The 15286-nt window shown below is 47.0% G+C and overlaps 1 protein-coding gene and 1 long non-coding RNA gene across 5 annotated transcripts in view; one reads left to right on the top strand and one right to left on the bottom strand.

Moving 5' to 3' along the window:
* Window positions 1-12270, bottom strand: part of MARCHF3 (membrane associated ring-CH-type finger 3) — a 117034-nt gene extending 104764 nt beyond the window's left edge. Inside the window, exons 1-2 of one of the 4 annotated variants that reach the window (XM_069776953.1) lie at window positions 12146-12270; window positions 11464-11649 (exon numbers count right to left, since the gene is read on the bottom strand). The gene's annotated coding sequence lies outside the window, so the exon portion shown is untranslated. Of the gene's footprint in view, window positions 1-11463; window positions 12109-12145 lie in introns of those variants that run through there. The other 3 variants (XM_069776956.1, XM_069776957.1, XM_069776955.1) reach the window with 3 other exon arrangements.
* Window positions 12271-12611: 341 nt separating this feature from the next.
* Window positions 12612-13619, top strand: LOC138683863 (uncharacterized). The gene is made up of 3 exons (XR_011323334.1): window positions 12612-12798; window positions 13147-13250; window positions 13487-13619. It is a non-coding gene; the product is annotated as an uncharacterized lncRNA (long non-coding RNA).
* The last annotated feature ends 1667 nt before the right edge of the window (window positions 13620-15286 follow it).

The following is a 15286-nucleotide window of genomic DNA, read 5'->3' as shown; positions in this document are numbered from 1 at the left end:
AGCACACAGAAAAGTACATGCTGAGCTCTGGCTCCAGCAGAGTAGACTCACTCAGATTCCTTCTAACTGCAACTGCTTCTACTACACATTTTCTATAAGCCCCTGCTGCTTCCTACCCACACAGGCTGCAAAGTAGAAACGCCTTCCTGTCAAACGTTACAGGGTCATCTTACCAGATACAGAAATGCAGACATGTATGTAGAGGCTGGAACCATCTTCAGAAAATTTTTTTTCTTACCAGTGCTCCAATATCTGTCTTTTCTAACAAAACTCAGTGGGAAATGGCGTTTTAAAACTGTTTACATAATATATTTAATGACTGGAAATTCTGATCAGAAACCTATACAAATTAAACCAAGTTCTAATACCCTCTGGTTAAACTGGCTCTGATGTGATAGCTGGATATAAAATAAACCATGTTAAGGAAAAAATTTTCCTTAAACAGAATGCAAAATACGTGTGGTTGAGACAATCTGCTCTAACTCTTCCTCCCGTGTTCAGTGTTCCCAGAATTATGACTTTAATGAAGAAGAGGACGTTCCTTAAACAGCTCTGACAGACACGGTAAGAAACACAGACAATTGTTTTTGGCAGCACACTCAAGAACCTGGGGAGAAGTGAAAATACTCCACTTGTCAAGATCTGGAAAAACGCGTTTGCTGTTCTCTGTCACAAAAAATGGTTTCAGTCTCCTAGCTATTGTGGAACAAAAGGGTAAAAAACTAAATTTACGTGCCTAGAAGATTAATGTTCCCAGAAGAATAATTTCCATTTGCAAAAAATGGTTGTTAGCTTGTTGAAATGAATGGAGATGTTCTTAAAATTAATACAGAAACCTTATGCTGATAGTTTCACTGTTCAGGCCTGAATAAGATTTTACCAAAAACCAGAATAACATTAAAAATGAGCCAAAAGACTTATCGGTATTCATGCATATTACCACATGGCAGCTATCAGGGACAGATTTGTTCATAACCTCCATTTATGGAAATACTGAATTTAAAGACTGATGAACTGTCCACACTTTTGCCATCACCTCTTTCAAGTATGCCTTGTTTTCTTCGTTAGTCCATACTGGCTACAAATTTTTTGGCTATAATCTATTTCATAAATAGACCCCTCAGCCTTTCTGTTTATTTTGAGATACCGTGATGTTAAGCACTGTGTTTCGCCAGCAGGAATAAGTCTGATACTGTTAATGATTATCTGTGGTATAAGGAAATCAAATTGAGTGACAACTAGAAGAGAAAGCTGGTTGTTCAGGAAACAAGCATGCTAGTAATCAGCACTTCTCAGAACAAAACATGACAAATGCATTGCTGTTAGATGGGAATTCGTTACAACACCCATATATCAAATAACATTTACACTATTGTGACCTGGTTTTAAAAAATCAACTTAGAAGAATCTGGCTGGCAGCAGCAAACCAACAGTAACAGAGTGAAATAACCCGAGCAAAAGGGCAACAACAGAAAAACTTACGTGCACTGGGGCAGGGCCCAGAAAAGCAATTCAGACCGACTTACGGCTTTGTCCAGTCTTGCTGTCCTAGGTGCAGAGACACACCAACTTGTGCGTTCCTGCAAGGAAACCCTCTCCAAATACTTAGATGGCTGCTCTGACAACTGTAAAACTCTCTCTACATATTTCAATGTTATGTCCCCATGCACACATTGCTGAGCATGCCGTGGATCTCGTTTTATAGATCAGGGATGTGAAGATTACATACTGGTTACAGTTAAAATGGTCACTTCTCCTGCCTACGGCCAGGGCTGTCTTTTGCCCCATCCCTTTACTGTATGTTTCATTAGACCAGCCAGATGTGACAACACCCATTACCAGATGTAGGGTTTCATGCTCTCCAAAGGGTAAATGTCCTACAGCTTGCGACTGTAGGCTGGTCTTCACAGGCATATGCATACCTGCTTGTCACACTGGTGCTGCTGGAGCCTGTAAAAGCTCCAGTCCGGGGTCAGCCTGGGACACTGTAGCAGGGATGATGCCAAAGGAGGGTATGTTTACACAAGCTTTTGCAGGCAAAGAGGAACCTTCATCTACCTAATGCTCCCAGCCAAGCCAGAACTGTATGACTGTTTTTTGGTATGTGGGCAAATATGAGGTAATAACACTAATGCGGCCTGGAGTAGAGGCAGAACAATTTTGCCCCTACCTGCAAAAAGCTCCTTACGTGTACCCTGAGGACCCATTACATGTGGCTGGGTTGCATGCTAGCAGAGCTATACAGCTTCTGAAACAGAGCCTGGCTTCTCTCTGCAGCTCTGACCATGAGGCAAGTGAGCAGACGCCTGCCTGTACCCGGGGATGTACCCATACCCACCAGTCATAGAGGCACACTGTACTTGCAGAAGACCTTAAGCAAGTTGTGGTTTTCACCAGCAAATAAACACTATTTCCACTCTTATTTAGATAAAATCTAACCAGCCTGAGGAGTAATTCAAGAGCTCATGTACACACCACAGTTGCTTCCCGCCTCCCCCCAACCCAGGGCCTAAGCTTGTTCAACTTTATTAAATAGCTGCTGTTCACAGAGCTGAGCGACCTCTAGATAGGAGCTGTCACCTTTCAGTCTTGCTTTCTGTAGCTAATTGGAAATAACAAGGCTCGTTAAGCTTCAGCAGCCAGGTTTTTAGTTGCCTTATCCATGAACACCGTATGGATAATGTTATTAGCTATCACTCTGCATTGGGCAATATAAATTTGTGAACAGACTTTCTATTTGTTGGCATGCGTCAACTCAACTCTAAATAACACCACTGCCGAGAGGAAAAAAAATAAGAATAGGAAGGTGCAGCTAGTGATTAAAGCGCCATGGTCCCAGGAGACAGAAATTTTCTAGGTGACATTCAGCAAACCACACGGGCTACAGTTCCCCCATTTAAGCCACATTACAGCAGTGTCCCATTCCCCCTTTAACCCTGGTGCTGCTTCTTGTTCCTTCTCTTCCATTGCTCACTTACAGCAATCCAAATCTGGGTGCTGAATTATCCGCAAATTAGTCCTACTAGAAAATAAACAAGCAGTTTTCTGCTGGTGTACCTCTCTGAGCCAGCTTACCACTGAGCCAGCTGAGCACCAGCCCCAGCCCACTTCTCCAGATTGGCTTCTTTGACAAGGCTCCTTCCCACTTTTAAGGGGCCAGCTTGCTTCTTGCAAGCAATGCTGCGAGCCCTCTGGCCTCTGCAAAGCCTCAGGCACAGCAGGTTTGTTTCAGCTTGACTGAGCACCCAACAGAAAGGAAGGAGGGTCTGCTTCTAGGCAGCTGTGGTGAAGGTGTCCTGGAGCAGGAGGATGTCTGAAGGCTCCCTTGGCTCACAGGTTGAGGAGACAAACTCAAGAGCATAGAGCTGAAGTTTGGCATACCTCCCCATTTAAATTCCCTCAAAGCTTCAGGACTGGCTCCATCACAGCAAGATAAGGGAGTTTTCAGGGAACAGATTAAGGAACAGCCCTAGTCTGCTCTTGTAGTATAAATATCTTCCACCAATTTCTCCATCAGTTTATATCCTGTGCATGTTTCCCTACAACAGGGAAAGACATTCCCCACTTAGGCAGCTCAGGAAGCCTGTTTCCCACCCCCAGAAACCCACCTCTGTTGCAATGTAGAAAATACATCAGTCAGCTCACGATGCTTAGGCAAATTGTTTCATTCCTGTTTTCGTATCTTACAAGTACAAATTTCTTGGGCATTGAAAATCTCTCTGTGTGATTGAACAGTCCCAAGCACAACATGCTCTGTGTTTGCCACTTCTGCACATAAAAGTTTTTGTTTGTTTGTTCTTCATGTCAAACACACTGCTGAGAAGGGCACACAATTCAAAATAAACTGTAAATGAGGGGAAATAACAGTGAACACACAAGGAACATGGAAGTTTATCTCCTCTAGTGATCTCCCTGACATAATCAAAGAGGTATCACCATGATAGGTGACATTACAGTGGGGGTCTGCTACAGGCCACCTAGCCAGGAAGACCAAGTAGATGAGGCTGTCTATAGACAGGAGTGGCCTCATGTTCACAAGCCCTGGTCCTCATGGGGGACTTCAACCACCCTGATAACTGTTGGAGGGACAACACTGCAGGACATAAGCAATCCTGGAATGCATTGATGACAACTTCCTTCTCCAAGTGACGGAGTAGCCAACGAGGAGAGGTGCTGTGCCGGACCTTGTGCTCACCAACAAGGAGGGGCTGGTGGGAATGTGAAGCTCAAAGGCAGCCTTGGCTGCAGTGACCATGAAATGCTGGAGTTCAAGATCCTTAGGGCACTGAAGAGAGCACACAGCAAGCTCCCTACCCTGGAATTCAGGAGAGCAGATTTTGGCCTCTTCAGGGATCTGCTTGGTAGAGTACCGTGGGACAAAGCCCTGGAGGGAAGAAGGGCCCAAGAAAGCTGGTTAATATTCAAGGATCACCTCCTCCAAGCTCAGGAGTGATGCATCCCAACAAAGCGGAAGTCAGGCAAAAATGCCAGGAGGCCTGCGCAGATGAACGAGGAGCTCCTGGACAAACTCAAACACAAAAAGGAAGCCCACAGAGGGTGGAAACAAGGACAGGGGTCAAGTTAGGAAATGTCAAGTCCTGATAGAATTAAATCTGCCCAGGGATGTCAAGGGCAACAAGAAAATCTTCTATAGGTACGTCAGTGATAAAAGGAAGACCAGGGAAAATGTGGGCCCTCTCTGGAAGGAAATGGGAGACCTAGTTACCCTGGACATGGAGAAGGCTGAGGTACTCAAAGAGTTTTTTGGCTCAGTCTTCACCTGCAAGTGCTCCAGCCATACCGCCCAATTCATAGAAGGCAAAGGCAGGGACTGGGAGAATGAAGAACCACCCACCGTAGGAGAAGATCAGGTTCAAGACCATCTAAGGACCCTCAAGGTGCACAAGTCCATGGGACCTGATGAGGTCCATCTGCGAGCCCTGAGGGAATGGGCGGATGAAGTGGCTAAGCCACTATCCATCATATTTGAGAAGTTGTGGCAGTCCAGGAAATTGCCACTGACTAGAAAAGGGGAAACATAAACCCCACTCTTAAAATGGAGAAAAAGGAAGACCCAGGGAACTACAGCCCAGTCAGTCTCACCTCTGTGCCCAGCAAGATCATGGAGCAGATCCTCACAGAAACTATGCTAGGGCACATGGATCGGTGACAGCCAACATGGTTTCACTAAGGGCAAATCATGCCTGACAAATTTGGTGGCCTTCTATGACTGGGTAGAAGGATAAGGGACAAGCAATGAATGTCATCTACCTGGAGCTGTGCAAAGCATTTGACACTGTCCCTCACAACACCCTTGTTTCTAAATTGGAGAGACACAGATTTGATGGATGGACCACTCAGTGGATAAGGAATTGGCTGGATGGTTGCACTCAAAAAGTTGCGGTCAACAGCTGGATGTCCAAGTGGAGACCAGTGACAAGTGGTCCTCAGGGGCCAGTACTGGGACCGGCACTGTTTAACATCTTTGTCAGCAACATGGACAGTGGGATCGAGTGCACCCCCAGCAAGTTTGCTGATGACACCAAGCTGTGTGTGCGGTCAACACACTGGAGGGAAGGGATGCCATCCAGAGGGACCTTGACAGGCTTGAGAGGTGGGCCCATGAGAACTTCATGAAGTTCATCAAGGCCAAGTGCAAGGTTCTGCACATGGGTCGGGGCAATCCCAAGCACAAATACAGGGTGGGTGATGACTGTATTGACAGCAGCCCTAAGGAGAAGGACTTGGGGGTATTAATGAATGAAAAACTGAATATGAGCCAGCAACGTGTGCTTGCAGCTCAGAAAGCCAACCGTATCCTGGGCTGAATCAAAAGAAGTATGGCCAGCAGCCTAGGAGGTGATTCTCCCCCTCTACTCTGCTCTCCTGAGACCCCACCTGGAGTACTGTGTTCAGGTCTGGGGCCCCCCGTGTAAGAAAGACTGCTTGAGTGGGTCCAGAGGAGGGGGATGAAGCACCTCCCCATCAGGACAGGCTGAGAGAGTTGAGGTTGTTTAGCATGGAGACAAGAAGGCTCCAGGGACACCTTACAGCAGCATTCCAGTCCTTAAAGGGGGCTACAAGAAAGCCAGAGAGGGACTTTTTACAAGGACATGTACTGATAGGACAAGGGGTAATGGCTTCAAACTGAAAGAAGGTAGATTTAGATTAGGTATTAGGAAGAAATTCTTTACTGTGAGGGTGGTGAGGCACTGGAACAGGTTGCCCAGAGAGGCTGTGGATGACACATCCCTGGAAGTGTTCAAGGCAAGGTTGGATGGGGCTTTGAGCAACCTGGTCCAGTGGAAGGTGTCCCTGCTCATGGCACGGGGAGCGGAACTAGATGATCTTTCAGTTCCCTTCCAACCCAAACCATTCTATGAGTCATACAGCAGTGCACGCTGATGTCCAAGCATGGAGACCTACTGCACCAGGCACTGTACAAACACAGAAGGGTGACTGAAATCCTTGAATTTTAGAGCGCACAGGCTAACACTGAGCAGAGAAAAGGAAAACATAAAAGCAGAATGATGTCGGCAAATATACTGGTTCTACCACCTACATTTTAGAAAGGGAAGGGTAGCAAGGAAAGAAAAGGTATGAGGTAAATACTAACAAAATGGAAAAACAGGAAAGCGCAGGAGCTCAAGGCAGAAAAAAGGTGAAGACATGTAAGTGTGGAAGGATGCTAAAGTGCCAAGACTGGGGATGTAGACATACTCCAGGTCAGAAACAGACATGCCTGAGACAGATTTAACATGTGGTTTTGTTACTATTAAGTGTTGTGTGGATGCTACCATTTTAAATCCCATCTTAAAATGCTGTTCCTCAGATTTTTCAATGGGAATGAACAAGGCCTGGTATAAAACTATTTTGAATGAATAAGTCTCACATCAAAATTGGAGGTTTTTCAACATGAAGTCCGCCCACAAGATACCACATCCTTATATTGGGAAAAACTTACTACTGCATTTTGTCTCAGGTCTTAATGTGAATCTAAGCATTGATTTTCTGGGAGCCATCAATCTGTGAGTACCTCTGAGATCCCACTGTCCCATGGGAGAGGCAACCCTGCTCGGGAGCTCTACCAGGACGGGACACCAAGGGTACTCAAGAGACTGAGAAACACCCTATTGGGCTGAGATTGAGTTGTGCTGGGATTAGTGCTGACCTCAAACACAAAGTTTGGAAACTAAACATCTCACCTTAGAAACACCAAAACAAAATGTTCTGATACTTCTGAGGGGAAATTTTTTTTAATTTTGCACTAAAGACTTTAATTTGACCATGGAAGCAAGTACCAAGATACCAGAATTTTTAACATAACAAGAATCTCCACTTTGAGAATTTACCCAGGAGAGCTGTGGCAGAGGCGTGCTAGTCTTCAGCAATAAATAGCTCCTCCCTCAAAACCCAACAAAACCACAACAATTTAGACTGCCATCAGGCCAGTGCAAATTTTATATTAAATTATGGCTCTCAGCCACCCTGGGCCATTCAGATGAATTAAGTCAAAGGGACTGCTGGCAGGCTTTAAAAACAGACATGTGTTTAAGAGCTTTGCTGGCTTTGTTGCTGCAATTTAAAAAAAAGGAAGCTGGAAAGGCATCAATCTGAAATTGAAAGTATCATCAATATCTCCAAGACACAAAATATAATTGGAATTAATAATTAATTCTGGTCTACAGTGCCTTGCATGAAGCTTAACTGAGAGCAAAGTGATAGATACGAGCTCCTTTTCCCTTCTTGTTATTTTATATTCATGTAAAAACAGGTTCAGTAATCTGAAGAAAGAGTATAAGACACTGTGCTGTGGGAAGGGGTGTATCATAGTAAGGGAACTGAGAAATAACTACAGCACAGCACCAAGTGGACTGACACAGCAAGGATGACATATGGGTAAGGTGAGAATTCCTTGGTAAGCATTCTACTTTGTATTATCACTTTGGTGATTTTCAGTACTTCAATTTTGTGACAAGCCTTCCTGCACAGTGTCATTAATATTTTTCCTCCCTTTAGGACTGTGGCTCTAAGCAGTAGCAGTATTTCTTCCTGTCAGCTTCCAGAAGGAAAGGAAGACATCCCCCTCAGCAGTGGAAATCTGCTGTGCCTACCTTTGTAATGCTTTCACATACTTTTCCTCGGTCTATAATCTATGGTCTATTTTAAAAGAAAGATGCCCACAATGGCTCTTCTGGGCTTGCTCCAGTTAGCTGGAGTCAGCTTTAGGGTAGTATGTCATTCGATCATTGATGGTCTGAGGGTGAATCCATTCAGAAGGCTGGAAAAAACAACCCCTCTAAAATTTGAATCAAGGGACCTGGAAAAAAACTAATTGCAAAGAACAAGCTATGCAGATGCTAGCTGTGTTTTCAAATGTAGATCAAGTTTCTAATACTATGCACATCTCTGAAAGAGTTTGTATCTACTGCAGAGAAGGAACAAGTAATACTCTGTACAAATTCAGGAAGGTGTTGGAAGAGAGAGAGCAAACATATGTCAATTTTCCTTTTAGCTAAGCCGCATATTTCAGCAGCAACATGCCAGATTTCCTGTCCTCCTCGCTGTCTTTGTTGTTTTCTCTCTCTCATACTTTTCCTTCTGATGTTCTCCAGTGCAACCCTGCAGGTTGTGAACATACATACACATTACAACTAGTGTTACAGGCATCAGCTGAGGCACCAGAAACAGTGTAGGCACGTTAATTCAGAAGATAAATTAGCATTTGTGAAGACCATGGTAAAAACACAGCCAGTACCTGAGCTTGGCCATCTCTACTTAGTGCTGCAGCCAGAGGTTTGGTGAAGCAGGACTGGCTTTTTTCTCTCCATGAGGTCCTACTTCACCCACATGCCACACCAGCCCCCAACTGTGGGGAAGAGCAACTGAGCAAGCTAGAAAATTATCTCCCTGATTTCCCCCTTATTTTCCATGTTTTCTCCTCCTGTCTTTCACACAGTCAGGGCTGCTCCCCTGCAACAGCATGACACTAGGCTGTGATATTTGTTTGGCAGGACTCTGCCAGCGGGCTGTGTTATATAGCTGTTGTTACCTCTTTAATCTTCAACCGCATATGAAACATTTGAAGCTAATCCAACTCCAGTAGTGTCAAAGGAAGATGGAAAATAAACAGCATTCGTCTCTACTGTCCAGCCACTGCAGACAGACTAGTCTCTGGCAGAATCCTGAAGGTCATTATCCACAGTATCTGCAGCTATCCAGTAGTGGAATGAGGAATTTTAGAAGAAAATTGGCAGCTACAATGCAGAACGTGCTATCATACCTACATTAATTAGCTGTGCTATCTTTGGAGGAGCTCTCCTGGGTACAGTAATACCCATTGCCCTATGCCATTTCGACATGCTCCAAAAGTCTTAACTATCTGCTCACACAGAGGTGGTGTTACATCACCCTGGCTGCTTTGATGAATGTTCTACAGCAAGGTTCATCCAAGGGGGAAAAATAGTGGGAACCATCTTAGGAGCCACATCTACCGGGATGCCACACTGGTGATTGGCACGCCATGGGATAGCAGAGGCAGCCCACCTTCCCAACCCTAACCAGGGCTGGGAAGTCTAGATGGGACCCAATGCATTTTCTCCTCTTTCTGTAGAAAGTCACAGCAGGGTAAGGCAGAAAGCCCCGCCAGAATCTGTTGCATGACAGGCAAATTCAGGGAAGCAGAAGAAACCAGCAGAAACCAGGGTATCATTTTGCACCACAGCTCAGAGGGAATAAAGAACTTTCAAGCAGCAAGTCCACAGTCACTTTGAGGAGCCCCCAACAGCGTTTCATCCTCATGCAAAAAGGGGAAGGCAGCTCTGCCAGTACATATGCCACAAGGACTATAATTATCCTGATGTGTTTTAATAAGCATTACATGCAAAATCGTATTTTGGTAGACCAAAATAACTCTCATCTTAACTACAGACATTTGAAGCAGTAGATATTACTCATCCATTTAAAACTCAAGCCTGTGATCCACTAGGCAGTTTGAAACTTGCTTGAACTCCTTCTGTGGATGGAGTCTGTCTTTAACAGCAAGTGAAGACCACACAGAACTCATGGGCTTGATACAGAATTTACTTCTGAAATCCCATGGCCTATAATAAGCAAGAGATCAGAACAGACAATAGACAAGGTCCATTTTGGCTGGGAAATCTGGCAACCAGCTAATCTGTATGTTCCCGGATGAGTCTATTACCTGAGTAAGCCTGTAACTACTCCACACAAGTACTCCATCATCTGGAATTTTCAAAACAGGCATCACACACCCCGAGATACTGTCACAACATTAACATTTCATTAACACGAAAAGACAAGTTGCAAGTCGGCTGCTTCATCAGCCTAACAAACAGCAACAGACTGCACCATTAGCAATTAAAGGTGAATGACAATTAAAACCCTAAAAAATGTACATCCCAGACTATTTATAATTGGCAAACACACTTACATAAAGCAAGCCATAATTGCACTAGTTGTTGTCTTCCGCTGCTCTCCACCTTATCCCCCTCCCTTTACAAACTGTGGGGACCATAGGAGGGTTACCTACAGGAGTGCTCTGCTTGGGATTGGTACCAGACGGTTTCCGACACCATGCGCTGGCAGCTTGGTCTGAAGCCCATGGACATGAGTCATCATCAGTGAGAGTTTTTCTGTTTATCTCAATAAGCACTGGATGGGCTGTAAATATTCTTGCCAAAACCAGTCATTTCTAATAGATCCTCTGCTTTCACTGATTTTGAAATGGCTAGATTACTCTGTACAGTCAGAGTCGACGCATTACTTGGCACACCTCCTGCACACACTATCAACAGCCCACATCCAAAGATGAGTGCAACACAGGGTTAAAATTAAGTTTAAAAATTTGTTAACATTGAAAGTTAAACTCCTCTAACATATGCTGGCATTATTACCGAGCAGTGTCGTAATCCCTTGTATCTGCAAAGAGCCAACCAATCCCTGGCTCTTGAAAAGGAAAAAAAAAAAAAAAGGCAAAAGGATATGAAATTCCAAGACCAAATCTCAGAAATGGCTAGGGTTTGTCACAACCTCTGTAACAGAAAAAAACCTGTTTCTTGTCTTTTTTTTTTTTTTCTTCACCCTCCCAGAAAGTCCTGAAGGTAATTCTGGCTGAAAGAGTCATCAGCTAGATCACTTTATCTGGACATTTTTACTGTTGGTACTCGGTTTTGATTTATTTATTTTTTTTTTCTGATAGAGTTAAAAATCAAGCCTCAGCCATCCTACCAAACAAACAAACAAAAGTAGCAGTTCATCTCTGTATAGATAAGGCTCCCCTCCCAGCGCCAGGCATTTTTATTTGCGTGTGTCCAATGACACTTGCGTCATCTACCCGGACCCTCAACCGACCTCCCCAAACACAAACTAAACAGGCACGCAAACAACAAAAAAAGCCACGACCGGAAGCCGCGCCAGCCCCACAGCGAGCGACCCACGTACCGTCCCTCCGGCTGGGCTGGCGCCGCAGGACTTCGCAGCCATCAATCCACGCGCGGGCAGGCGCTCACGCACAGACGACCTCCACCACCACCACCTCCTCCTCCTCCTCCTCCTCCTCGCGGGGACGGGACGCCTCCTTCCCTGCTGCCTCCCCTGGCCTGGACGCGGTGTATTTCCACAGACGGGCTGTCAAGCAGCGGCGGGGACGGGCGCCGAGGCGAGCGCTCGCGAAGTTCAGGGAGGCAGCCGGGCTCTCGCAGGCGCCGGTGGCGGCGGCCGCCGCCCCTCGGGAAACCGGCGAGGCGCGCGGGGGCGCGGGGGGCCGCCGCCCCGGGGGGCCGCCGCCGCGAGGCGCGGCAGGTCCGCGGGCAGAAGCGCGGAGAGCGGCGCTGCCGCGGACCCCGCGGCGCCCCCACGGTCGCGCCGCCGGCGGACAGGGCCGCCGCGCCTCCCGGGCGCGGGCGGGCGCGCGGCCCCGGTACCCCCGCCCCGGGAGGGACCCGGCGCCTCCCGCGCTTCGTCCCGCCGCCGTTACTTGCCGCGGCCACCCGCAAACTCGGGACGCCCGAGCGGCACCCGCTGGCCCCGCCGGCCGCCCGTCCCGCCGCCCCGCTCCCGCCGTTCGCCGCCGGCGCCGTGGGCAGACCCGCGCCCGCCCGCCCGCCCGCTCTCTCTCGCTCACCCGCTCACGCTCGGCCGCGCAGCCCGGAGCCGGGCGGGAGGGAGGGAGGGTGCAGCGCGGCGCCGCCGCCTCTCACAACCCGTTGACCCGGGCGGCGGAGGCGGCGCGGTCCCGATCCAGGTCCCGGTCCCGGTCCCGGTCCCGGTCCCGCCTCCGCCAGGCAGCGCCGCCGATCCCACGGCCCGGCCCGGTCCAGCTCGGCGGCAGCGGGACAAACGCCCGGTGCCCAACGGCCCCGCGGGCGCTGTCCCCGCCGGGGCTTCCCCTGGCTGACGGTCGGCACCCCCGCCAGCCCCGAACGGGGGCTCGCCCGTGCTCAGCGGCAGGCGGGGCGGGAGCCGCCTGTAAGCATCGGTGTTAACGGGAACAGTGCGGGACCCAAGCCTAGGCTAAAAACCCCAAACAAACAAACAAACAAAAACCCCACAGCCAAAAAAACAACTAAAAACAAACGTGGAAACACAATTCGTCAGTTTCTTGTCACGAAGCCAGAACCTCAATATGCCTCTTTCTAGGTTGTCTGAGAGAAAAAGATTTTCTGAAGCCTGCTGCACCTCTGCGCCTGTGAAGCTCGTGTTGATGTCAATGCAAAAGTCCAAGTTGCTGAAACTCTGCTAAAGCGGTATCTAAAATGACAGCTCCAAGTTCCTAAGGTAACAATGAATAACCTAAAGGAAACCTGAAGGCTCGTATTTTTGTTTGCTTAATTATAGCTCTCCATTGCATGGCCTTTCTCAAGCAACCTTGCTTTCTTTGTCCAAAAATAAATTAGCATTGCAGGGCTGAGATAGTATCTATTTTGCTGTATTTTCTGTAAAACTGCTGTGTTCTCTCAATACAACTGCACATTAAAACACCAAGATACACTTAAATCTTGCTAGAAGCCTAATCATGTGGGAGTTTTGCCTTTGGTCTGCTTTCCCGTCAGTGGCAAAAAAAAACCCCACCTGTCTTTGCACCTGGCTGTGTGTTCACCCCCAGTGACAAAGGTGCTCTTCCAGGTGGACGAGGAAGCTGCATACGGGTGCCACCTGTGTATTAAAATAAAAGGAGAGAGCCCAACACTGGTTGTTGAAGTCACTCAGTAAACCTTGGCAGAGGGCAGGTGAGTTAAATTAAATGGAAGTGAAAATGTTAATGTTCACTGGAGTGGGAACATTATTAATAAAGTCACTTGGAACCCAGCCTTGCAAACAGGTCTTCAGTGACAGCCCTTACCACCATGGAGGCCTCATTGCAATGGGTGCCCCACTTTTTAGAGTAGAAGCTTAAATATACATCTAGACACAGATCAGATCTATGTGTACAAATGTGGTTTCTGACCACTTTTTTGTCTTTTAGTGTCTGAATTTTGCAGTGATGCTTTTCAAGCACTTGTCTCCAACTAATCAACTGTTTCGTGAGAAAGAAAATGAATGAGCCTGGTTACCAGTGTATTGGTGTCCTTTTTCCAATAAACTTCCTTCCACTGTGGGAACGTGACTCCTTGGCATATTTGCTGTGATATACCTTCTGGATGAGAGATATTAAATGTCACAGTCAGTACAGAGCTACCCTTCTGCTGTTTGCTTGGGAGCAGCCAGCTGGCCAAAATGCCTAGTGGCGTCATTCAGCATGCTTTTCCCCCACTGGGGGACATGGATGGAGAGATCTCTGTCACCTTCCTGGGAGCAGATCTTCAGGAAACTTCTAGGAATATAATAGTCAGGGGAAAAACAAACAAACAAACAAACAAAACAACAACACCCCCCCCCCCCCCCCAAAAAAAAAAAAACAAACCCAAACCCCCAGCTGGATCACTTTCTTGAACTGGTCCCTGGTTTAAATGTTCCTGGGAAGGAGTCAGAGAGGAAAGGGAGAAGGTGTCACGACCCAGACTGGACAGACCAGGGAGTCGTGTTTAATTCGGAATTCCCTCAGGCTAAATCAAGGTGAAATGACACCAAATGATCAGTTAAACATTTTATTTAAGACAGAAGCAAACAGAACTGGGGAGGCATGGTAGTAGGTGACAGGGTTTCTCACAACAGGAATTGGCATAAGACTACTTCTGTAAACCATGTAACCATATACATCAATTCAGGGAATAAGGAGATCCCTCCCGTTGAGTCATGAGTTTCAGAGCAGACGCCCTTGCTTTCCAGACTCCTCCTCAGAGAAGGGCCCAGGGGTGGCTGGATCCACTCTTAGTCTCAGACTTGGCCAATGGTTTATATCTTGAAACGGATCAGGTGTAGGGATTGTAGAAAAGGAAAGAGAGAAGAAGGCAGGGAGAGAAAAAGGAAGACAGAAAGATTTCACTGGTCCTGGGCCCAGCGTTGGTTCAGTCAGCTAAGCTGTCCAGTCCTGGTGGGCTTGTGCACCTGGGGCTTCAGTTTGTGTCCTTTTATCATCCTTGCCCCTCCTTCGGGTGGGCACCTGAACTCCTCAGGTTAATGAGCAGTTTGTGAGCCTTTGGGCTTGGGGGTTGTTTGTGGAGTAACTTCTCCTTCCCTGCAGACACGGCCATTGTTTGATCTTTGTATCAGAACAGCTTATCAGAAAAGGGAGCTGCGCACCCTCCAGCATGCCCTCCCCCTCCTGTTGCTGATGTCTGAGCTGATGGGCTTTTCACCTTGGTTCCTTGCTGTGCAGGGTTTGTCTTTAAGCAGAACTTGCCTCACCATAATGTTTGAGACATTAACTCTTTCAGTCTCTCACAGAACGGAAGGAAGAGAATTGGACTGATACACAATTTTATGGTCCAAGTCTAATTTCTTTAGCAGGCAGGCTAAAAGTATATGGCCTATAGAAATGCCCTGAATTAGAGCTGACAGTTTTATATGCCCTGATCTCCATAGCATCTAGGTGCATTCCAGTAATGCATGTCACATGTTTTTCACCCTCTCCCCAGGAGAAGTGGGTGTAGTTGTGTCTCATTCTGGTAAGATTTGTGTGTCTGTATGATTGGGGGGGATTTATTGTATATTCTATGCATAAAGTTTTGATCAACCATATACACTACAGAAGGCAACAACATCAAGGGAAAAAGTGGAAGGTCTGGAGTGCCCTCAGTCCCTGCAGTTCATCCCACAGACAAGACAGACACCTGAGAGTATTTGTCTCCTGGAGGAACTCATTTTACCCTTTGGATATCCAGGC

This window comes from Haliaeetus albicilla, chromosome Z (genome assembly GCF_947461875.1).
Source record: "Haliaeetus albicilla chromosome Z, bHalAlb1.1, whole genome shotgun sequence".
Lineage (NCBI taxonomy): Eukaryota > Metazoa > Chordata > Aves > Accipitriformes > Accipitridae > Haliaeetus > Haliaeetus albicilla.
This window is presented reverse-complemented; position numbering and strand designations above follow the sequence as displayed.